The following is a 25,386-nucleotide window of genomic DNA, read 5'->3' as shown; positions in this document are numbered from 1 at the left end:
CATTTATAGAGTACAAAAAGAATAGAGTTAGCATAATTCTTAAGGACCCTAGGATTTTCAGAATGGTAAATAAGCATTGGTTTCTGCTTAAAGTCACCAGGTACATTAGCCCCTAACAAGAGAGTTAACTTTGAAGCCAGGCATTGACTTCTCTCTAGCTAGGAAAGTTCTCAAAGGTGTATTCCTCCAATAGAAGGATGTTTCATTTACATTAAAAATCTGTTCTTTAGTGTATCCACTTTCATTGATGATCTTAGCTACATCTTCCTGGATAACACTGCAGCTTCTATGTCAGCACTTGTTTCACTTTGCACTTTAATATCATGTTTCTTTAAACCTCGTAAACCAACCTCTGCTAGCTTCCAACTTTTGTTCTGAAGCTTCCTCACTTCTTTTTTTTTTTTTTTTTGAGACGGAGTCTTGCTCTGTTGCCCAGGCTGGAGTGCCGTGGCATCATCTCAGCTCACTGCAACCTCCGCCCCCCTAGTAGCTGGGATTACAGGCACGTGCCACCATGCCCAGCTAATTTTTGTATTTTTAGTAAAGACAGGGGCTCACCATGTTGGCCAGGTTTGTCTTGAACTCCTGATCTCAGGTGATCTGCCCATCTCGGCCTACCAAAGTGCTGGGATTACAGGTGTGAGCCACTGTGCCCGGCCTTCCTCACCTCTTGTAGCCTTCATAGAATTGAAGAGAGTTAGGACCTTGCTCTGAATTAGGCCTTGGCTTAAGGGAATGTTGTAGCTGGTTTGATCGTCTCTCCAGACCACTAAAACTTTCTCCATACCAACAATAAGGCTGTTTCACTTTCCTATCATTCAAGTCACTGGAGTGGCACTTTATTTTATATCTTTTTTGAGACAGAATCTCATATAGTCTGTCACCCAGGCTGGAGTGCAGTGGCTCAGTTCACTGTGGTTCACTGCAGCCTCCGCCTCCTGGGTTCAAGTGATTCTCATGCCTCAACCTCCTGAGTAGCTGGGATTACAGGCATGTGCCACCATGCCCAGCTAATTTTTTGTATTTTTAGTAGAGATGGGGGTTTCACCATGTTGGCCAGGCTGGTCTTGAACTCCTGACCTAAAGTGATCTGCCCACCTCAGCCTCCCAAAGTTCTGGGATTACAGGCGTGAGCCACTGTGCCTAGACTGGAGTAGCACTTTTAATTTCCTTCAAGAACTTTCCCTTTGCATTTACAACTTGGCTAACTATTTGGTGCAAGAAGCCTAGCTTTCAGCTTATCTTGGCTTTTAACATGCCTTCCTCACTAAGCTTAATCATTTCTAACTTTTCATTTAAGAGATGTGTAACTCTTTCTTTCACTTAAACACTTAGAGGCTTTTATAGGATTATTAATTCGCCTAATTTCAATATTGCTGTGTCCCCAGGATAGGGAGGCCTGAGGAGAGGGACAGAGACAGGTGAATGGCCATGAGTGGAGGAGTCAGAACACACACAACATGTATTGGTTAAATTTCCATCTTACACGGGCACAGTTCCTGGTGCCCCGAGACAATTACAATAGTAACATCAAAGATCACTGATCACAGGTCATTTTAACAGATTTAATAACAATGAAAAGGTTTAAAGTATTACAAGAATTACCAAAATGTGACACAGACATGAAGTGAGAACATACTGTTGGAAAAATGGCGCTAATAGATTTGCTTGACACAGGGTTGCCACAAACCTTCCATTTGTAAAAAAAAAAAAAAAAATCTAGTATCTGTGAGGTGCAGTAAAGCAAAGCATAATAAAATGAAATATGCTTGTATTCTGTAAGTATAAAATACACACTGGAACAGAGACTTAATATTTAAAAAGAATGTAAAATACCTCAATAATTTAAAAATACTGATTATGTGTCAAAACAAAATTATATTGGACATATACTGGGTTAAATATAACCTTAAAATTAATTTTATCTGTTTCTTCTTACTTTTTAAATGTGGCTACTAGTAAATTTCAAACTATATATGTGGTTCAAATTGGATTCCTATTGAAAAGTGCTATTATAGAACTTTGACAAAAGTCTCTAATGAAGTAGAAGATGGTAAAAATTGTTAATGAGAAGATATGGAAATCCTGAAAGGGAATGATGTGGTTACTCGAGTACATATATATACATCTCAGGAAAAAGTTTTTAAGAGTTACTAAAAGTACAGGTGTGCAGAATGTCTTTCTGTTAAATACTCATTAAGAGTTCATGTCCACTCAAGGATGCCAAAAAAGAGCCTATGAAGAACACATAGAATGAATATATCTGGTTAATGGACTATGAGGCATTGTGCTTGGCACACTGAGGTTCAAAAACTTTATCCATCTCTTTACATCTCATTGGCTGGAATTAGGTCATCAATCACAGCAAAGGATAATAGGATTATCCCAAGGACCCAGGGTAAAGAGTTCACCTTTCTTGAAATCAAGTCATCTCACCCATATACCTGAATGCAATTTGAGTTTTTAAGCAGGCAATAAAGGTGACAATTGCTGTATGTAACAATCAGTGCGTGTCACGGTGTCCAGGTTAAAAGATAAGTATACTTCACAGGATTCAACCTGATAGATCCCTTGACCGAAATATCATTCAGAAAGAAGAGGCAATGGGCTCATTCACATTTGATCATCATCTTCCCAAAAGCTTCAAACACAGACATGAATTTTAGTCTTGCTAGCATAGGATTCCAACAATAGGCATTTCTTGCTTTTATTTTAAATGATTTCTTTTTCCTTTTTTTTTTTTTTTTTTTTTTTTTGAGACAGGGTCTCACTCTGTCACCCAGCCTGGAGTGCAGTGGCACGATCATGACTCACTGTAGCCTCAAACTCTCAGGTTCATGCAACCTTCCACTTCAGTCCCCCTGAGGAGCTAGGACTACAGGCATGCACCACCATGCCCAGCTAATTTATTGTTTGTAGAGATGGGGTTTTGCTATGTTGCCCAGGCTGTTCTCAAACACCCAGACTCAAGTGATTCACCTCCTTGGCCTCCCAAAGTGCTGGGATTATAGGCATGAGCCACTGCTCCCAGCCCAATATGCATTTCATTTAGACTTAGGTAAGGACAAAAGTTGGTTTCAGATTGAAAAAGATATACATAAACATGATCCTCTGTCTGTCTGTCTGTCTCTCTGTCTCCCTCTCTCTCTCTCTCTCTCTCTCTCTCTCAATGCTACAACATGGGTATACCTTAGCACTTATTTTTTTACTGGAAGGGGGAAATGAGAGTGAGGAAGCTCAAGCCTCTTCTAAAACATAGGATTTACTTGGATGGTGTATACTTATGTCTACATTTGTAAAGGCCTATAATAAACCACCACAAAGTTGTGTCTTCCTCTGGTAACAGACTCAATTATGTCGTCCCCTTGAGCATGGACCAAAGTACAGATTTATATCATTAAGCACTTGTCCTAGGCATATATTAGTCCATCTTTCTAACTCTTTTAGGAGGGCACTTTAGAAACATAGAAAAGAGAGGATTCCACTGAATTGCTTCTTGAAGCTTTCTTGCACGAGAATGAGACACATTTAGTAATAGGTGGATGTGGACATAATTTATATGAACCTTGCACATTTAATACCATTAATTCTTCAAAACTAATAATATTAATTCATTCAAAAATGAGATTAAACCCGGCCACCCCTTGAAGCCATAATCCGTGACTGATGGCTCTGTGACGTCGGCAGCCCAGCACTGCCAGCAGAGCCATCAGTGCACGTGTGGCAAATTGCGATGCGAAGCCACCCGGGAGCTCCTGTCTTGAGTTCAAGCATCGTGGGGGAAGAAAAAAAGATTGCTTGTCTCTCTGCTCACCTTGAATGTTATATTTTAGCAGCCAAACCAATGATTTATATTTAATGCCAACAGGGCAGAGTTACACAACTATTTTTCTAAACAGTATTTAATGGAAATCAGCAGGTATAAAGAACCCAACCTGGCTCACAAAATGATGGTCGCTGCAGATGAGTTTATTTCTGACCATGTAAGTCAGGTATGGGCATTGTTAAATGTAGCCGACCAAGGATAGTGTTATATGTTACATTATGTCACTCTGAAGGACACCCACTTGTCCCTTCTCGTTTCCCTCTCTTGCTCAGTTTGCAATGTATTAACACTCCTACCTACCTTCCTCTTGTCTTTCCTTTACTTTTGTTTTGTTTTTTGAGATAGAGTCTTGCACTGTCCCCCAGGCTGGAGTGCAATGGCGTGATCTCGGCTTACTGCAACCTCCTGGCTTCAAGTGATTATCCTGCCTCAGTCTCCCAAGTAGCTGGGATTACAGGTTCATGCCATCACACCTGGCCAATTTTTGTATTTTTAGTAGAGGTGGGGTTTCACCATGTTGGCCAGGTGGGTCTCAAACTCCTGACCTCAAGTGATCCACCCACCTTGGCCTCCCAAAATGCTGGGATTACAGGTGTGAGCCACTGCGCGCAGCCCTTTTCTCTACTTTTATACATTCTATAAACATTTCCTGGGTGCCTACTATGAGTGAGGGATCTACTGGAGCTGGGCCCAGGAAGATTACTAGAAAATGGCAGTGTTTTCATGCACACGTATGTTTATAGCGGCACTATTCACAATAGCAAAGACTTGGACAACCCAAATGTCCAACAACGATAGACTGGATTAAGAAAATGTGGCACATATACACCATGGAACACTATGCAGCCATAAAAAATGATGAGTTCATGTCCTTTGTAGGGACATGGATGACGCTGGGAACCATCATTCTCAGCAAACTATCGCAAGGACAAAAAACCAAACACTGCATGTTCTCACTCACAGGTGGGAATTGAGCAATGAGAACTCATGGACACAGGAAGGGGAACATCACACACCAGGGACTGTTGTGGGGTGGGAGGAGGGGGGAGGGATAGCATTGGGAGATATACCTAATGCTAAATGACGAGTTAATGGGTGCAGCACCCCAACATGGCACATGTATACATATGTAACAAACCTGCACGTTGTGCACATGTACCCTAAAACTTAAAGTATAATAATAATAAAATAAATTATAACGCAAAAAAAAAAAAAAAAAAAGAAAATGGCAGTGTTTCCCATGGAGGTGTTTTCCAGTGGAGAGGTCATGGTACATGGAAACAGCAGGCAGACAAACCAGAGTCAGGTAGCTCCAGTGTCTAGCTCCAGCTGGAATTAGAACTAGCTGCATGACTTCTACACATGATTCAGCTTCTCTGAGCCTCGCTTTTCTCCTCCATAAAAATGAAGATATCTACCCAAATGCTTATAACATTGTGGCAAGAATGAACTGAAAATATTCATACAACAATTAGTGCAATGCCTGGAAAATGGTTATTAGTTAATAAATAATAGCAAATGCTGTTTTTAATATTATATAAAGTACTCAGCAAAGTACATGTTGTGAATTAGGCACCCAGTAAATATTTACTTCCTTCTTAGGAAGTGGTGAAGTGGGATAAATTTGTTTTGGCACATTCTCTCTTCTGTGCCCCTTTTCCTCCCTGGTGAGGCTTCTCCCCGCTATGTTTCTGTGTTTTCTGTATAAAGCACCTATTATCAGGGACATAAATCTAAAATTTCTCCAGGCTGGAAAAATGTGAGTAAATAACTGACATGTGAAATGAAACTCTAAAAGTAGATGTGTAGCCACCAGTCTGTGGATAGAGAAGCCTTCTGCTTTTATTAGGTGCCAGGCACTAGAGATATCAAAAACCTTCTGTCCTCTGACTCTAATTGCTGGCGGGGTTGTGATATAGAAAAATAAGCAAAACCAAAACAAAAAAGACTTTTGGGGTTCAATATTCTGTAGCAGGCATTTACTAAATTATTTTTCCAATCAGAGACAGTTTTCTCTCTAAGATAAATTTCCGTGACAGTTGGAAAAATAAAAATAAATATATTTTAAAATATATAAGTATATTACATTTACAATAATGGTAATACTCGCATATGTTGTGTATGTACATAACATGGATTTTCTTATTACATCCTTAGTTAACTTGTTTGCATTTTACAATGTTCAGATGAGAAAACTGAGGCCTGAGAGGCTAAATAACGAATTGCTTATGTTGGGATTGATAGCTCCTTTGAAATGAATACAAAGCTGGTATTCCTTACCCTACAGTGTTATGGAATCCTTTCTCACAAAGTTGGGCTGCAATAAACTACATGAAGTTAAACGCAATTTTTATGTTATTATGGGTTTATAGATGGACTTTTTCTTTACAGTTACTTTTATCAATAAACAAATCACACACATAAATCTGTTGGGAGCGGCTGATGACTCTGTGCTTCCTCTGGCTTACAGAGACTTCACCACTAGCATGGCTGGGTGAATGGATGTGTGCACGACCAGCGCACAAGAACCTGGGCAGCTCCCTCGTGTGTCCCACTGTTTGTTCTGCCCACAGGTGTCTGCCCAAGGCCTTATATCTGAAATGCACGCAGAAAACAGCACTGCGGAAGCAGGTTTTTGCTTTCATATTTTTAATTAAGTGATTAAGTTACTAAGCACTTAATTAACTAGTTAATTAACTAAATTCTCCAGGATCTTGTACCTTTTTTTGACATACTATTTATTATTGATTAGGGCCTAGACCGTAGGAAGTTACATGCAATTTGTCTCTTAGAAGGCCAGATTCTTTTTAATTATGTTACCTATTTTGGTGTCTTGAATGAGAGAAATAAAAAACTCTACCTTGTTTGGGTTGCTCATAGCTCAAGGGATTGTGGCTGGCAATGTCTCCTGAGCTGAAGGCCCAATTCTCCAACAGCCTTCAGGGTGCTTGGCAGGACTTAGTGAGGAATACAAGGGCCTACCTTTCAGGGGGTTACTAGCCTCCAGTAATCTTTCCCTCATGGACAACATACCTCATTGCAATGTGTGGTTTTCCTTTAATACATTCAATTCAATCTCTCTCTCTTTCCTTGAGGTAGCACCTAGGACCAAGTGAAGTGGAGAGCAGCTTCCATAAATGCACTGGGGTAAGAAGGTGCCAGATTTGCTTGGAGTGTGGGAAATAGTTTGGAAGGGGAATCAATGAGAAGATGTAGCTGAAAGTTAAAATGAAATGATAGATTGGGGCTTAATTACGTGTCTTGATTATCAGGCTAAGATATCTGGATATCCGGTAGCAGCAGGGAGCTGTTGGAGGTATTTAAGACAAAAAGTCATCAATGAGCTCTGAGTTTTGGATCACATAGGCAGCAGAGTGGAGGAGGGGGGGACTCCAGGGAGTCTGGAGGCAGAAAGACCCACTGGAACTCGAGTCTGATAGATCACCTTAGACACAACAAAAACCTGGTTTAGAGATCACACAATGTTCATTGCGAGAAACAAACTCACCCATCCAAACCCAAAGAATGGACCAGAGACCTAAGAATAGCGAACGTGAGGCTTTTAATGATGGTCTTGCAAGATCAAGTGTCTGATGGGCAGGCACACCCAGCACAGTTACAACAAGCAATTTATCCCCTAGTGCGCGGGTCCCTCACAGGTTCCAGTTTCTCATAGGCTGAGTACAATGGGGTCACAATCTTCCTGGATGTCACCTATGGGTTGTTGGGTTGGGGCTTTAGGTGTTTTCTTTAGGGTTGCCTTGCTGCAACCTAGTCAGCTCAGGGGGTTTTAAAGTATTTGACTTATGACCTAAGTAGCTGGGCAGGCTGATAAGAACAGACAAAAGCAAGCTATTTTGCAGGCTAGTAAATTTTTATCTTAGACTAAATTTCTTTGGCTAGGGTGAGCGCAACTAAGGGTAGAGGGCCCCACAAGCAGGCCTCAGCTATCCAAGCAGAGGCCAAGTATATCCTGTATTTTCTGTAGTTTGCTGACATAAGCCAATTTAAGGCACTTTGTCTTGGAAATGGACCACTATATACATTATTTCCTTCATTCATGGAGAGGAAAGAGGTTTTGGCAGTGGAATGATTCAGGTGGGGGTAGAGAGACAGTCCACTGATCACTGTATATAGATTAAGGATCAAGAAGAAGGCTCAAGGATAGCCCAGAGTTTCTAGGCCAGATGTGACCATCAGATTTCATCTCAAATACCAAGAGGATTCTGGGGTGGAGAACTGGCTGGGTGATCTTGCTGCAGGCACAGCAAGAGCAGTGGCAGCACACTGGCCAGGTATTTGTCATCCCATCCATGGAGCAGGCCTTTGTTTTTGAATCAAATTCATGTTAGTGCCTAATAATAATTTGATTGGTCACCATCAGCATGATTGCTGAAGACCAGAAGATGTGTAATAAGATAGTACACATCACCTGCAAAGCTGACCTAAACCAGCATACATCAGCTGCAAAGCCGACCTATAAAGTAAGCACCATGAGATACTAAAAAGCACCATGAGATACTAAAAATATTAACAAAAAAAGAAAAATTATGGAGAGCTACAACTAAACATTTTCGGACAATGTAAATGTAGGAGGGCTAGGAGACAGCCCAAATTCTTCCAAATATGCTTGAAAAATTGACTATAAAACTCTCTTAAAAAAAGTATAGACACATGCTGATGTTTTGTTTCCTCACCTTGTGGGTGAGGAAGGGAATGCCGCCCTATGGTTCTGGAGAGAGCTGAATACATGATGCTGGACACTCAGTAGATGAGATTGACAGCAGTTATTAGTCGCATATATTCACACTCAACTACTTAGGGAGGAGGATGCTGCGTGCCAGCCAGGGCCATGCAGGGGTTGCACTCAGGAGCAAGGTGAACCAGCAGAGACTGTGGAAGGCTGGTGTTGTAGTAACAAGATGGGAAGATGACTCCTGGTTCTCACGGGAGGATGTAACTGGCTTGTTTGGATAATTCCACAGGCTGGCAGGGAAATGGCTCATTAGGTTGAGAACCAGGTGGGGAGTGGCTGCTCTGGCTGCCAGGGGAACTAGCTGCATATGGAGCCATTCCTACTTTTTTGGGAAGACAGCAGAGGAAATTGCCTTTAAGTTTTGGGAGTCCCCATGAATCTCAACGATGTCAAGACAGCACAGGACATTTTAATATGTTAGCCACTGGCTACATGTGGCTGTTAAACTCATGAAATGTGGCTAGTCTGAACTGAGATATGCTGCAAGTATAAAATACACACCAGATTTTAAAGACTTAGTATAAAAAAAAAATGTAAAAAATTTTACTACTTTTTAATCAATTACTTGTTGGAATGATATTTTAGGTATATTTTTCAGTTAAGAAAAATACATTATTGAAATTATTTTTACCTATATATTTTTGTTTAAAAAACGTGACTATAGGAAGATTTAAAATTACATATATGGCTCGTATTTATGGTTTGCATGATGTTTCTATTGGACAACAATAGCATTGACCTTCCTCTAGAACACTGGGAAATTCAAAATATTCAGGAACAGTTGGTTAAATTTTTTTTTTTTTTTTTTTTTTGAGACAGAGTGTCGCTTTGTCGCCAGGCTAGAGTGCAGTGGCGTGATCTCGGCTCACTGCAACCTCTGCCTCCCAGGAGAATTCAAGCAATTCTCCTGCCTCAGCTTTCCTAGTAGCTGGGACTACAGGCATGTGCCACCATGCCCAGCTAATTTTTGTATTTTTAGTAGAGACGGGGTTTCACTATGTTGGCCAGGATGGTCTCTATCTCTTGACCTCATGATCCACCCACCTCAGCCTCCCAAAGTGCTGGGATTACAGGCGTGAGCCACTGCACTCAGCCGGTTAAAATCTTTGTAGCATGAAAACCTCTACTTAGCTGACCAAGAGAGCTCATTATAGCTACTTATTCTACTTATCACTCCTCAAACAGGCCCCTCACAAACAGGTGGGGTATTTTCCTGGTCCTGACTGAATCTCAGCCTTCATTTACTACATTCCAAATTGGCTTAACTGAAGTTCAGAAACAGAGATTTCACCGTTAAGTTTTTGAACTGCGTTATGGCAAAGCACCAGAAGGGGCCTCAGGTAGGGCAGGAATCCCGGCAGGAATCCCGTCCCTTTCTTCTGTGATGTGCATGGCAAAAGATGCTCTAAATCTTACACAGGATACATCTCTAAGCCCCTATACCTTTTTTTTCTTTTTTTTTTTTTTTGAGACGGAGTCTCGCTCTGTCACCTAGGCTGGAGTGCAGTGGCGCGATCTCAGCTCACTGCAACCTCCGCCTCCCGGGTTCACGCCATTCTCCTGCCTCAGCCTCTCCGAGTAGCTGGGACTACAGGCGCCCGCCACCACGCCCGGCTAATTTTTTTTGTATTTTTAGTAGAGACGGAGTTTCACCGTGGTCTCGATTGCCTGACCTCGTGATCCGCCCGCCTCCGCCTCCCAAAGTGCTGGGATTACAAGCGTGAGCCACCGCGCCTGGCCTAAGCCCCTATACCTTGACTATGCTGGCCAAAAATATCAGCAGGCTTCAAGTAACATGAATTAACGGGTTAAATAAATGAACAACAAATGATTATTTTGTCTACTAAACTGAAGGCCAAATGCATATAACACTAAACAAATTGGAATTAGCACAATTTTACACACTCAGAAAAAAACTGACTAAAAATGGAGTGGCAAACTGCGCATCCAAAGAATGTTTCTGTTTTCTCATTGAAATGCTCTATTACATGCTAATTTTGCCGTTTGCTGGTGTGATAACCACTCAGGAATCAAATGCAGCCATGGGATTTGGTTTCACTATAAACAAAGCAACAGCTTGCTCTCCAGGTGTTAGAAACACCGAGCACGCATTAGCCATAAGCAGAGAAATCTCCTGTCAGAGCAGAGGGACACAGTTTTTAGATACTATTTACGGACCATCCCAACTAGGTAAGGGTCTATAAAGCCGAGCCAGCCAGTTGGTTTCCACTCCAATATGGCCTTAACACCTTGCCCAGAAGACAGTGCCACCTCAAGGTAAGTTTGGGTCTGCTCTTTAAGTATCCCCCTCAAAAAGACTCATTTTATTCTGAATAATAATAATCATTATATATTATTAATAATAATCTCCAATTATTACTGTGAGCCAAGCACCGGGCTAGGAATTATACACATACCAACTAGGCTTTACAGCAAAGCTTCAAAGTTGGTAAAGATTAGATACACATTTCGCACATGAGGAAAATGAAGTTCTGAGACATCATTAGCTCATCATCAGAAATGACTTTGGCTGAAAATAACAGAATACCTGACAATTGGTGGCTTAAGGAAGTTGGCGTTTATTTGGCTCATGCAACAAGAGCTCATGAGGAGGCCACCTAGGGTTGCTGTATTGGATCAAAGATCCCAGGGTCCCAGGCTCTTTGTGTCTTTCCACTCTGTCCTTCAGAGTATGTTGGGTTTTGTCCTTGGAGTCATCATTGCCATATGGCTGCTACACCTCTAGCAGGAAGCAGCAAAGACAGAGAGGCAAAGAAACCTGAGAGCTTAGGCTGCTTCTCTTAATTAAAGCTTCCCCACAATCGCATCCAGCATCTCATTGGCCAGAACCTGTCTCATGGCTACTTGTTTGCAGGAAAGGCCAGGAACCAGTATTTTTATCTGGACAAAGAACCCAAAGCAGGATTATTTTAGCAAGGAGCAAAGGGAGAATGATTAGGCAAGTAACTATAGGATCTATCACTTTGGGATGGTTTCATCTTAAATGCTTTGCAGCCTCCAAAGGACCCTATCTTATTAATCATATTCCCAGTGACTAGCACATAGTAGCCACCCAAGGCACCATGTTGAAATCCCACCAAATAGAGAAGTTTGAGTATCCTCCTATGTAAACACCTTCCTTGTAATTTCCCCTGGATGACAGCAAATGCTGCACCATTGGCTGCAGTTCAGTTGCACACCATTCAAGTCTCTGCTTAGGGATATTGAAAAAAAAAAAAAAAAAAAAAAAAAAAGGCAGGGATGCTAAGCCTTACTGCTTTGCTAAGTGCTTTTTAAAAGGGTTGGAGACCATTTACATGAAAAGATTTCTCCAACAGCTAGATACAGAAAACAATTCCAAGACTACTCTTTTCTCTCCCTCTATCTAAGCTTTTATTAATATGTTTTTAGCCGCTAAGACCTGCCTCAAATCCTTTGCCTTTAAGCGGCAAGTTATTGGCACTAAGCTTCACATTTTTGCTAAACTCACATTTTCTCCTTAGGAGACATGGATGCTACTAGATACGGGATATTTTCGTAATTGGAAAACAAATGAGTGATTGGCATGAGCCTGTCTGTATACACATGTGGAGGAAAAGTTTTTTGAGCACAGCAGCTGATGAGGTAGACTGCAAATTGCAGAGCTAAGGAAGGAGCCAAGAAGACATCATAAACATGACTTTCTTCTAGGATAGCATCAAGATCCTTCATAAGGGAACCCTTGTGGAGTGAGATTTTCTAGGGAAGTCCCAATTTTCAATATTCTGTCCCGTTGCAGCCCAAACGTTTGATGATGTGTCTGAACTGTCATGTGTGAAATACTTGCCTTTAGCTATAAGCTTCTGGCAATCATTTTCTATTACAATGATTTAAACCTCCTTGGATTAAACTTCTGTGAGAGATTCTTAGTTTGGCCATTCCCTCTTCTCTGTCTTTTCCTGTTGCTTTTCTGTTCTTTATAATAAGTTTCCAGGGTGAAACTCACATTTCTAGGCCAAGGCACTTGTGTAGTTCAGACCACAGGGCTTGGTGTGCTCATGAGGCCAGTTTTTAAAATTGAGAAGCTGCTTGGAATTGCTAATGATTAACAAACACACACACGAAGTCCATTTTATCTGAAATAATTGCACCTGATTATAGATACACTCATCAAATGGATGTAGTGATAGCTTTACACTAAAATAAAATGAGCAAAAATTTGAAAAGGAATTGTCTTACTTTTTAAGTGTTTAAACCTTGCAGATACATTTGACTTTTATCATATAAATAGCAAACATTTAATTCAATGCTACAGGCTGCTTGGCTATTCACTAGGAATATCACAGCCATTATAGTAATATAATAGTTGTACTAGTGTATGCCCACTGGCCAACTATATTCATTTTTGTGCTTGCTTCTGACCTCATCCAAATGATGTTATTTTAAATTGAAAGATGCCCACTGTTTTAGTTCATTCCTGCTGCTATAACAAAAAACCTTAGACTGAGGAATTTATAAATAATAGACATCATTTTCTCCGTTCTGGAGGCTGGAAAGTCCAAGATCAAGGTGCCAGCAGAGTCAATGTCAGCTAAGAGCTCACTCCCTGCTTCCAAGATGGCACCTTCTTACTGTGTTCTCAGATGTTCTCAGGTTGAAAGAGATGGAACAGCCAGGCAGCTTTCTGACGCCTGTTTTATAAGGGCATTTTCCCATTCACAAGGGCACTTCGGGATGGTCTCATCCCAAAACCCATGCTTACATCTTATGAATTAATCACTTTCCCAAAGGTCCCACCTCTTAATACTATTCCCTTGGGAATTAAGTTTGAATATGAATTTTGGAGGGACAACACCATTCAAGCCATAGCACCTGCCTTGTCTTCATGTAGGGCACAGGAAGTGCCATTTGACTTATTTTGCGATAAGCTAATACAATTTTGGTTTTGTTTTTATTTTGTTTCTTTCCCTTCCCCCCTTCCCAAAAACTCTGGCATGAAGGAATTTTAACTAAAATCCATATTTTAAAAGATACCACAGCAAGTGTGGCTTATTTTTTTTTTTTCCAAGGGTCTGCTGAAAATTGCAACAGACAAGACTAAAAAGGGCAGGTAATCAGTGCTTTGTCTCAACTTCTGGCTTGTCAGTTCCAAATTTTCAGTCCAACAAACACCAGTTTGGGGTGCTTTTTTAAGCCAGTACACGGCTGATGGTTTCTGGAAACTCTCTCTAGTCAGAACCACACTATCTCAACACACCCTCATCCATAATCCTAGGGTGGGCTCAAAAGCGACTAGGCTGTGTGAAATGTTTTCATTTCCTATTGACTGGTTGTGTACTTCCCTTGTGTTAATCCCTTGTTAATGGACACTTTCTTTGAGCCAGCTGAGATCGGAGTTGTGTTGTCTTTGTGATTCTAGCAGATTTTATTACTTGGATATCTTTGTTTTCATTATTTTGAGATTTTGGGATTGTGTCTGTTTCATTGACATTGATTCTCTCAGTTAGAGATGGCCCAGCCTCCCACTGTTTCTGTTTGTGTTTGATCTACAGACAGTGGGAGGGAATCCTCAGGCTGCAAATGTTTTGGTTCTATGCTTCAACTGAGAAAGGCATGGTAAGAGCCATTAGCAGCTTTCTCAACTGAAAACAGATGAATGTGGCTTTAAAGCTAGGTGGGGGACTTGTATTTTGTCATGTAAACGACCTCAGGCCATTGTTCTGGGACATTCATTTTACAGGGCAATGTGGAATTTTGAAGAGCCCTGACAATCCCTTTCTGAGAAATCCAAAGAAAAATACAATTCCTTATTTTGGTCATTAACTGTGCCTCTTTCTAGCTGTGTGACTTTGGACAAGTCATTTTGCCCCTCTGAGTCTCAGTTTCCTTATCTCTAAAATGAAGATACTAGACCAGATGATCTTCAATCTCATTGATTAAGCCAGGGGAAGAAAGCAACAATTCCTTAGCTGCTACTATACACTCAGGTATTTAAATATTTTATTTCAATGATGTATAGTTATTTGACTTAGTGACAACCCTGTGGGGAAGTACTATCACCCCATTGTGCGGGTGAAAGAACTGAGTTAAAACATAAGTCTGTGTTCTCGCTATATCCCTCAATACTGAGATATAGTTCACTATATAACTGCTTCATATGGGGAAATGTACCTTCTCTCCTCATTAAGTTTATGAGCACCTAGAAAGGAAAGGCCACATCTGCCAGACACCTACCCCAGGCTTGGTCTTAAATAAGTGCTTGTTGAATTGGTTTACTTAGTAATTTATGGTATGTGAGGATAAGATGCCCTTTTGGCAATGCCCCATGCAAATGGATGATGACCCTGCAAATACACTAGTTGTGTGTGGTTGCATCCAGGTACCAGGCTGACTTCAGATGGCAATTACAAGAACTCTGACAGGCTTCTAGGTGTCTATTGTCTTGTCATCCAACTAATTGCCACAAAGATGCTTCTTTTCACTCAGGATCCCTCTTCACGTAATGCACCTTTTCACTTATGTATCTGTTAAGAAAGGTTAAAAACTGACTAAAAAAGAAGTAAATTTAAAAAAATGTTTAAGTATCAGCAGTCAAGAGATTTAAAAAGCTGAAACATGGTGAAAATATTTTATAATTGCATAATTAGAGAACTAATCTAAATTGGCTAGAAGTTTTATAATAGTTATAATAAGACTGCTATTTCAGAAGGAAGCATGCTTTTGAGCATCCCTCTTTATTATCAAGCAGCAGCCTGGGCTGGACAGCCCTGTCTTTGCAGAGAACCTGAACCTTTGTACTCAGAGGTAGAGGAACTGATGGTCAGGTCCAGGCTAAGAAAAGAGGACTTAGTAACTTGGATCCCTTTCAAACTGATACTGTTTACATTTTTGCTAACTATCTAGGAATGGCTGAAGGCTTAAGAAGGGAAGTCTGGAGAATACCAACTCCTGGTGACAATTCAGTTTTGGCCCTCAACTTTTCATTTTGGCCCAGCAAAACAAAATTCCTGTGATTAAGTGTGTTCATGCTTCTTAGAAGACAATTTAGCAGTAGTTCATTGCCCTTCATAGCATGCCCTTTGGGAATGCTTACTTAAAGCTTCATACTTGGCTGGACGCAGCAGCTTACACCTGTAATCCCAGCACTTTAGGAGGCTGAGGTGGGCAGATCACAAGGTCAAGAGATCGAGACCATCCTGGCCAACATGGTGAAACCCTGTCTCTACTAAAACTACAAAAATTAGCTGGGCATAGTGGCACACGTCTGTAGTCCCAGCTATTCGGGAGGCTGAGGCAGGAGAATCGTTTGAACCCAGGAGGCGGAGGTTGCAGTGAGCCAAGATTATGCCACTGCACTCTAACCTGGTGACAAAGCGAGAATCTGTCTCAAAAAAAAAAAAAAAAAAAAAAGCTTCAGACTTAAAGCTGTTTAATTAAGAGTTCCTTCCAACCTGTTGCATATCTTTACCTGAAAAGGGGGTCTAGTTTTCTCCATCTCCTTACAGTTCCAGAGACACTTTAGCAGCGTCTTGAGCAGCTGCTTTGCTGAGCCACCCTTTAGGGCAGCTCAGGGCAGGATGATGTGGTTTGGTGCTCTTCTGCCCCCACCTACCCTTCCCTGGACTGACTTGTCAGGATGCTTGAAGACTCTACCATCAGAATTTCTCAGATGATGGTGTCCCAGAAGTCATTCTCAATCCTGAGGACACATCAGAATCCCTTGAGGAGTTAAAAAAGTCCTCAATGCCCAGGCTGTGCCCCAGGCTAATAAAATATCAGAATCTCTGGGGAGGTGGGACCCAGCAGGCATCAGTTTGAAAGCCACCCCAGGTGATTCCAATGTGCAACTAAGCTTGAGAACCATGGCTTTGGAAGGACTCTGTTAAATTACAAGGCTATTACCTGGAATTTGCAATCTATTTATCTGTTACCACTTGTTGGAAATTATGGCTAATTCATCTGTTTTTCTGCAGAGGCCTGAAGAAATATTTTTTCCTTTGTAAAAATAGGGGTAGACTATTTAATAGATGGTGCTGGGAAAACTGGCCAGCCACATGTAGGAGGATGAAACTGGATCCCTATCTCTTTCCTTATAAAAAAAATTAAGATGAGTCAAAGACTTAAATCTAAGACCTGAAACCATGAAAATTCTAGAAAATAACCTTGGAAAAACCCTTCTGGACATTGGCCTAGGCAAATAATTCATGACTAAAGCCCCAAAAGCAAATGCAATAAAAACAAAAATAAATAAATGGCACCTGATTAAACTAAAAAGCTTCTGCACAGCAAAAGAAATAATCATCAGAGTAAACAGACAACCCACAGAATGGGAAAAGATGTTTGCAAACTATGCATTTGACAAAGGACTAGTATCCAGAATCTACAAGGAACTCAAATCAGCAAGAAAAAAAGACAAATAGGCCGGGTACAGTGGCTCACGCCTGTAATCCAAGCACTTTGGGAGGCCGAGACAGGTGAATCACCTGAGGTCAGGAGTTTGAGAACAGCCATGGGCAACATGGTGAAACCCTGCCTCTTCTAAAAATACAAAACTTAGCCAGACGTGGTGGTGTGCACCTGTAATCCCAGCTACTCGGCAGGCTGAGAGGCAGGAGAATCGCTTGTACATGGGAGGCAAAGTTTGCAGTGACCCGAGATGGCGCCATTGCACTCCAGCCTGGGCAACAAGAACGAAACCAAAAAAAAAAAAAAAAGGAAAGAAAGAGAGAAAGGAAAGAAAAGAAAAGAAAGAAAGAGAAAATGAAACCAAATAATTCCATCAAAAAGTGGGCAAATGGCATTTCTCAAAAGAAGATATACAAATGGCCCACAAACATGTAAAAATGCACAACATCACTAATGATCAGGGAAATGCAAATTCAAAACACAGTAAGATACCACCTTACTCCTACAAGAATGACCATTACGTAAAAGTCAAAAAACAATAGATGTTGGTGTGGATGTGGTAAAAAGGGAATGGGTATACATTGCTGGTGGGAATATAAATTAGTGCAACCTCTATGGAAAATAGTATAGAGATTCCTTAAAGAACTAAAAGTAGATCTACCATTCAATCAAGCAGTCCCACTATTAGGTATCTACCCAAAAGAAAAGATGTCATTACATGAAGACACATGCACATGTCTGTTTATTGAGCACAATTCATAATTGCAAAGATATGGAACCAATCTAAGTGCCCATCAACCAATGAGTGGATTAAGAAAATACGGTGTATATATACACCATGGAATACTACTCAGTCATGAAAAGGAACAAAATAATGTCTTTTGCAGCAACTTAGATGGGGCTGGAGGCAATTATTCTAACTGAAGTAGCTCATGAATGGAAAACCAAATACCATATGTTCTCACTTATAAGTAGGAGCTAAGCTATGGGTGTGAAAGGCATACAGAGTGATAAAATGGACTTTGGAGAGTTAGAAGGAGGAGGGTAAGAGGAGATGTGAGACAAAAAACTACATATTGGGTATAACATACACTACTTGGGTGCATTAGAATTTTAGAATTCACCACTATGTAATTGAACCATGTAAACAAAAACCACTTGTACCCCAAAAGCTATTGAAATGATATATGTATAACATATATAAATAACATAACACATATGTATATATGAAACATAATGTATTTGGTTTTCCATTCCTGAGTGACTTCATTTAGAATAATGACCTCCACCTCCACCTAAGTTGGAGATACATATCTAAATATATATACACACACACATATATATATTCTTTTTTTTAAAAGGCATACAAAGGAGTGTTAGAAACCAGGGTGGAAGTAGCCACTTCGAGCCTTGAAGTTGTAAGTGATGCCTGCTCTGTGCTCACTGGGGCTGTGAAGATGAATGTGTGGCTGACTCTGCCCTGTAGAAGCAACTATGGAAAAGCTGCCATGTGGAGGGCAAGGACAGAAACAGGAGATGGGGACAATAGGCAGAAGAGGGCTCTGAGTCATAGTTTCCATCTAGAGCCCTCATTGGGGAGCAGAGCCCTCAGCATGGCCCATATCATCCCAGCTTCCCCATGAGGAGCTCAACCCTTCCTTTGATGGAAGAAGCTGCCCATTGTCCTATGTGGAGGCCTTTCCATTCCTCTGCCCTGTCTGCATCACATTCTCCTCCAAAATATTAACTTGATCTTTCATTTATTAAACTTTTATTGAACATCTATAATATGCTAGGCTGTCTACTAGGTCCTATAGTAGTGGTTTCCTTACTAAAATGTGCATTAGAATTAGCTGCAAAATATGTTTACAAAAGTTTATTTCTACCCCAGATCCTTATTAAAAATGAAGACTTCCAGCACTCACTCTCTTATATTTGATTCAGTAGAGCTGGGTGTAGGTGGGAATCTGTGTTTTTAAACATGGCCCCCATATGATTCTGATGCAGGTTGTTTGAGAACTCCAATCTGAGATGCTGTTCCAGGGGTTATATATAGAGAAGAGTCAGATGGAGTCCTTGACCTCAAGGAGAAAGACAACAACACATTGTAACAAAGAGCTGCAGGAGCCATAGTGCAGGATCAAAGCATGTGGTGCTCCAGCCTGGGAGCCAGTAGGAACTGGTCTAGCCCGTGTTCCACTCACCACTCTTGTACTCTCTCATCTTCACTAGAAAGGTGCCAAATAGACCAATCACATACTTGACAGAGGGATACCCTAATACCAGAGTAAGATCCATAGCACATGACTTGTTCCCCAACTGTCACATCTGGGAACTTTGGTACTTGGTTTCTTCTGCCATACCCCTTCTTGTCTATCTGGAAAATTCCATCAACTGTATAACATTCAATTAAATATGTCACCTTCTGGGCAAAGTCTTTCTTGATCCCTCTAAAGCCCAGTTGGTGTATCACTTGGGCTCTCATGACAGTGTGTGCTTGCCTCTATTTGCTTGTCTCATGCTGTGTGTCTCACTGTGGCCCCTAGATCAGGCAGTGCCTGTCAATCTCAATATCACCAATGCTTCACCAGGGGCAGGCATATGGCAGATGCTCAATCAGTCTTTATCAAATGGATTCCTAAAGGCAAGAAGAGGCAGCCAGTGAACATCTTCACATAATAGGAACATCCTGAACATTAAGAGTGCGATGAGAAGACACTTCCCCTTCCCTAGCATACGATGCATGATTTTCCCCACACTCCAAGAATGGTGGGGAACAATGGAATATGAGCTCATATTCCTGCTGTGAGGACCTCTGCATCCAGCAAGCTGATGAATGTCCTTTGTCCAGAGCTCACAGTCCCAAAGACATCTGGGGCAAAGGCAGAGCAAAGAATGCATGTGTAACAGATAGAAATATCTCAGATAGTGCTTCCTGCATACAAGGCCCTATGCTAAGCACTTACAATAGCAACTGACACATTGTCTCCATTTAATAATGAGGGAACTGAGGTACAGAGCGCTCAGTTAACTTACCCAAGAATGTAAGTGGCAGGATGTAATTCAAACTCAGGCAGTCTGGCTCCAGAGCCCATGTTCTTAATCATTGTGCTCTAGTGGTTGTCTATAATACGGGAAAGTATTCATTTTACGGCAGAAGAAGTGGGGGAGAAGTCATCATCATGCAAGACTCATTGATTTCATTGTATTAGGTTTTTGCATCACTCAAAATCATTTAATCCCATTTGCCAATCCAGTGCAGCCATGACTCATCATCGTCTTCAAATATTTAATGCTACTCCCAAATCTATATTAATTCACTAAGTTGGGACTTTTAGAATTCAACATTTTTGCTTACCTCTTCAATTGCTGCATGAGAAAGCAAATTGACCATGCAGAATCCTTTCCATTACTTCGTGTGATTTTATAAAATAAATTATTTTAGTTATTTAAGCTTAAATAATTTTCAGTGGTAATTGCTTAACGCTGCCCACCAAGCTTGCTTTTTCCTACTCCTTTCATTGCTTCAAGGTACTCATTGAAGAGGATTTAAAATTATTGCTTAGAACGCTCTTTTCCTTAACCAAGAGTAAAGGGCATTATATATCCAACAGACTAACTCACCTTTTCCACTTAACTTTTCAGAAAAGTTGCCCCATGCTTAACAACTGCAAGCCACAGAATAAAGGGAGAAGCTTAGATATTGATGATGTCTTTGGGAATCAATGCAAGGGAGCTCAGGGGAAACTGGCAGAGGCACAACGCCGGAGGAAAAAGCCTTAGGAAAGTCAGAAAAGAGATGCTTTTCCTAAATTAGCCATAGCTGGTAGTGGAATAGGGACAGGGGCAATGGAAAATACCTGGATGGGTGGCCTAATGCCAGAGCCTGCAGCAGAGAGCTGCTCCCACCCACTGCCCAAACCGTGGGCATTCTCTTGCATAGACAACCAAAAATCAGAGATGGGAGCCTTTGCATTTGTCAGGATCGTGCACTAACGCTGATGAATTTCTTTTGTGATGAGTTAGGGAAGGAAGGAATAAAGGAGAAAGAGGGAGGAAGAAAGGAAGGAAGAATACCCAACATAGAAAAAACAAACACCAGCACTCAAAGGTGGCAGAAAGAAATGGCAACCTGCCTAGATTCTACATTTAATCACTTGACTTCTATACTTTTTCAACAAGTAGATGGCAATTTGTATTACTTTCTTTTCATTTTTAGGGTTGAAAAATAAGAGACCATTGATTTCTTCTTTAGAAAATTTCTGGGAATAGAGTGGTAGGACACAGATGGTTTGGGACTCCCCTGCAAAGCACAGTAAGATAAAACTTGCCAAAGCTTTCTAAACTTGCCTCCTTGAAACAGACAAACCATTTCATGGCTGGTAGGAAGATGGTGGTGGTGACAGGAGCATAAGTACTTTACAAACAAAATTCTAGTGCAAAAATTACAGGCTGAATCTCTCCAAGGATCCATCTACCCCAGTATGTATGTAGCTTCATAATATCTTCAAAGGAACTTGGAAGGTAAGTATAAAAGTTGGCTTCTCTAAAATCGTTCTCATAGATTAGGAATGCTTCCCTGGGACAAGAATGCTATTTACCTCCAATATTCATTTTTTTTTTTTTAGTAAAAAAAAATCCTAATTTTTAGCTAGACATGTCATCTACTCAAAAGATATGCTGTTCAATCTCCCCTGCAGTTAGGCATAGCCAAATGATTACAGTCTGGCCAATGATATATAAAAAGAAATGTTGCATGCAACTTTTGGGAAGTGCCCTCAAAGGGAGAGGGTGCACTCTTCTTTTCTTGAACATGACTCCTGGGACTTGAGCAGCCACTGTGGAACACAACACAAATGATGGCAGGGCAGCAAGCTAGCATATCTAGTCCCTGATGACCATGGAGCGCGGTATCAACCCTGGATTGCCTTTCCTTGACTTCATTTTTTTAAAATAAATGTTATAGTGCATATTTGAGATTTACAACATGATGTTATGGTCTTGACTACTATTATGTGTGAAAGAAAAATACTTCCATTTCGTTTAAGCCTTTGTTTGTTTAGGCCATGCTATTACATGCAGCCAAAGCTAATCTTAACAGATACAGCTCCTTTTTGTAGTTCATTACAGTTCTGTTATCTATTAAGTTACTAAACTTTTTTAAGGCGAGAAAAGCTGCAACGGATTTTCTCAGAGACCTAGAACTTAGAAACTTGTTGATACACTGAAATATAGCTAATAGCACCCCTTTTGTACAAAAACCTATAAAACAACAACAACAACAACAAAACACGCTTAAATTGAATGGCCAAAGAAACGAGGCATAAAAAAATGAGAAAAAGCCTAAATAAAAGAAGTTTCCTGAGGGGGAAAATGATTTGACACTTTTAAATTCTTCTTTCTCCTCTCAGAAGTTCTGTAAAACGCAAACCCAGACTGACTTTCTGATGCTTGATAGTAAACATGGCACATTAACTCACTTTCAGGTTCTCAGCAATCGCTAGTGCTGGCACTAATTCTATTATTTCATGACTTTAAAAACCAGTTCAAGGCAGCAGCCATTTCCTATTTCACTAAGTGAATTGAAGCCCTCAGCTGGTGCATATCACACTGTAAGATGTGTGAAAAACTGATACCCACAACATAAATCACCATTCCTTTCTCTCCTGAGACCAGGAACATGATCCAATATCTACATAAGGGCTGTCAGAAACATATCAGTTCAGTGCAAGAAAAGTAATCTAACACCTCCTCCCAGACACAAAATGTTATTCTTCAAAACATTTTTTAAAAGCACTTTACACCTTTCTTCAAGCAGTTAACTGAAAGCAGTTAGCTAATTAACTGGCTAGTCCCTAACAGTGGACTCTTCAAAAGAAATCCAACACAATTGTCAACATCGTTGACATTTCTTTAGAAAGATGATTTGTGTATAGTATATAACTTTCTAGCAAAGAGTCTTGGGGTCGGTCGACAGGATCTGTGAAACCTGGTTGACTCTTCTATAAGGCAAAGGGCATTTCATTCTGATCATGAGTAAGTAGTTCTAGGGTTGGAAGTAGCAAGGGTGCTTTGGATGACTTATGCCATTTTGTGAGAATAAAAGTAGACTCGGGCTTAGATCCGGCAGGAAGTTAAAAAAAATAGCAGCTAATGTTTGGTTTTAAATTTGTGCTTGTCTATCTTTTTCCAGATCTGTCATGGTGAATATATGGCACTTTATTCCTTTGAACGCCCCTGGAAAACATTGTTCATCTGGACTCCTGCTTACTGAGTCCAGATGTAATTTCAGGATACTTCTCAACACAACATGCTAATTAGTTACTACCTGGTGATTGGTTTTGACATGTAAATTAATATTGGTTAGCTCTGCTCCGACGCTTGGAAGTTTGGTGAAAGTTATTTTATCCAATGCAATTGGGCAGTGAGTCAAGGCCTTACTGTTGCATATGACTCTGCTGAAGCTCCAGTCATCACACTGGCTTAAAACAGGGCCGTATTACTTCATGCATGATTTCCACTTTCAGTCTCTTTCAAGTGGAGTAAAAACCTAGAGACACCTGTAAAGCAACCTAAGTTCAGAATCCTTTTGAAGTTTTTATGATTTTCCCACAAGCTTTAACTTTACTTTGTCCATACCTAGTATATCTGCAATATTTTTTTACGGCTCACCTTTATCAGGTTTTACGAAGGTATTCAACTTGGTTTTCATAAAAACAACTCTTTATCTTTGTGAGCTCACATTTCATCAGCTTATGTAATATTTAATAAAATTGCATAATTAAAATAACCAGGTGTGAACAGGTTTGGGAACTGTATTAGTCCATTCTCACACTGCTAATAAAGATATACCCAAGACTGGGTAATTTATAAAGGAAAGAGGCTTAATTGACTCACAGCTCAGCATGGCTCAGGAGGTCTCAGGAAACGTACAATCATGGTGTAAGGGGAAGCAAACGTCCTTCTTCACACAGTGGCAGCAAGGAGAAGTGCAGAGTGAAGCAGGGGGTGGGGAAGAAGGGAAAAGCCCCTTATAAAACCATCGTATCTCGTGAGAACTCACTGACTATCACGAGAACAGCATGAGGGTAACTGCCCTCATGATTCAATTACCTCCCGCTGGGTCCCTCCCACGGCACATGGACATTATGGGAACTACAGTTCAAGATGAGATTTAGATGGGGGAGACAGCCAAACCATATCAGAAACAATCCTAGCTGAATCTCAGGAGACATACAGCAAACCAGGGGGAGCAGAACGCATGAGCGTAGGAACAGATGCTGAGCTTTCAGCTTGCCGGACCCTCAGTGGAAAATGTTCTACAGCTGGAAGGGAGTGTGGGTGGAGCCTCTGAGTCAGTTAAATGCAGGTCAGCTGGAGATGCCACTGCCAGGCAGAAGCTGCTAATTCTCACTACAGATAATACTATGAGTCATGAATGTGATGACATCATGAATGTAAGAATAAGCTTCATTGCTTATTTTGCTTTTTGTAAAATTGTGGTAAAATATGTTTATCATAAAAGTTACAATTTTGACCCTTTTTCAGTGTGTGACCCAGTAGCATTAAGTACAGTCACATTGCTGTGTAACCATCACGGCTATCCATTAGAACTTTCTCATCATCCCAAACTGATATTCTATCCCTCTTAAATGCTAACTCCCCATCCCCTCCTCCCACCAGCCCCTGGCAACCACCATTCTACTTTTTATCTCTGTGAATTTGGTGATCCTGGGAACCTCATACAGGTGCAACATATATCTGTCCTTTTGTGTCTGACTTATTTCACTGAGCATTGTGTCTGTAAGGTTTACTCATGTTGTCTCACTGGCTTTTAGATGGCTTTCCCTACACACTTTCCTCCTCAGACCATATCATCATAGCCCTGAGTCTGCCGTACACTCACGTGGTTGTCTTTTTTTGAGTTTGCCTTTCTTCCTTTAGCCTCCTGGACAGTGGCAGTCATCAGCCCCCCAAGTGTGAGTGCCAGTGCCTTTCTTGGAGCTGAAAGCCTTTCATGGTGGGCGTTTCATGAAGACCACCCCACAGGTCCCCAGACATGGTTTTTGGGCCTCATTTCGTCCTTCCCAAGGTTCCAGGATTTTCCAATGCCTATTAAATCTTCTGTAACAATCCATTCAAATACACAAGTTTGGCTATTCAAATTACTTTTTCCAAAAGTACTTTAAAATGCATTAAGTTATTAATTGCCTGCTGGCACTTTAATCAAATGGGAAAATTGACATAGCCAGAGGCATGTATTTTTGTGGAAAGAAAATTTATTTAAGAAGAAACAGCAGCTCTTACTGCTTAATTTAAACTGAGAAAACTGTGGAAAATCAACTGCTATGGAAAATTAATAAAACATTTCCAGCTGCAAACAGTGACTAATTGTACAAGATGAAGACTGCCCGGAATT

At 40.8% G+C, this 25,386-nt stretch overlaps 1 long non-coding RNA gene across 1 annotated transcript in view; it reads right to left on the bottom strand.

Moving 5' to 3' along the window:
• LOC115834768 overlaps positions 1-25,076 on the bottom strand; it is a 38,299-nt gene extending 13,223 nt beyond the window's left edge. Inside the window, exon 1 of the long non-coding RNA XR_004029681.1 lies at positions 24,874-25,076. This is a non-coding gene — a long non-coding RNA (uncharacterized LOC115834768). The remainder of the gene's footprint in view (positions 1-24,873) is intronic.
• Between the last annotated feature and the right edge of the window lie 310 nt (positions 25,077-25,386).

The sequence above is a fragment of the Nomascus leucogenys genome, chromosome 1a, assembly GCF_006542625.1.
Source record: "Nomascus leucogenys isolate Asia chromosome 1a, Asia_NLE_v1, whole genome shotgun sequence".
Classification (NCBI taxonomy): domain Eukaryota; kingdom Metazoa; phylum Chordata; class Mammalia; order Primates; family Hylobatidae; genus Nomascus; species Nomascus leucogenys.
The sequence above is the reverse complement of the archived record's forward strand: the minus strand, read 5'-3'. Positions and strand labels throughout refer to the sequence as shown.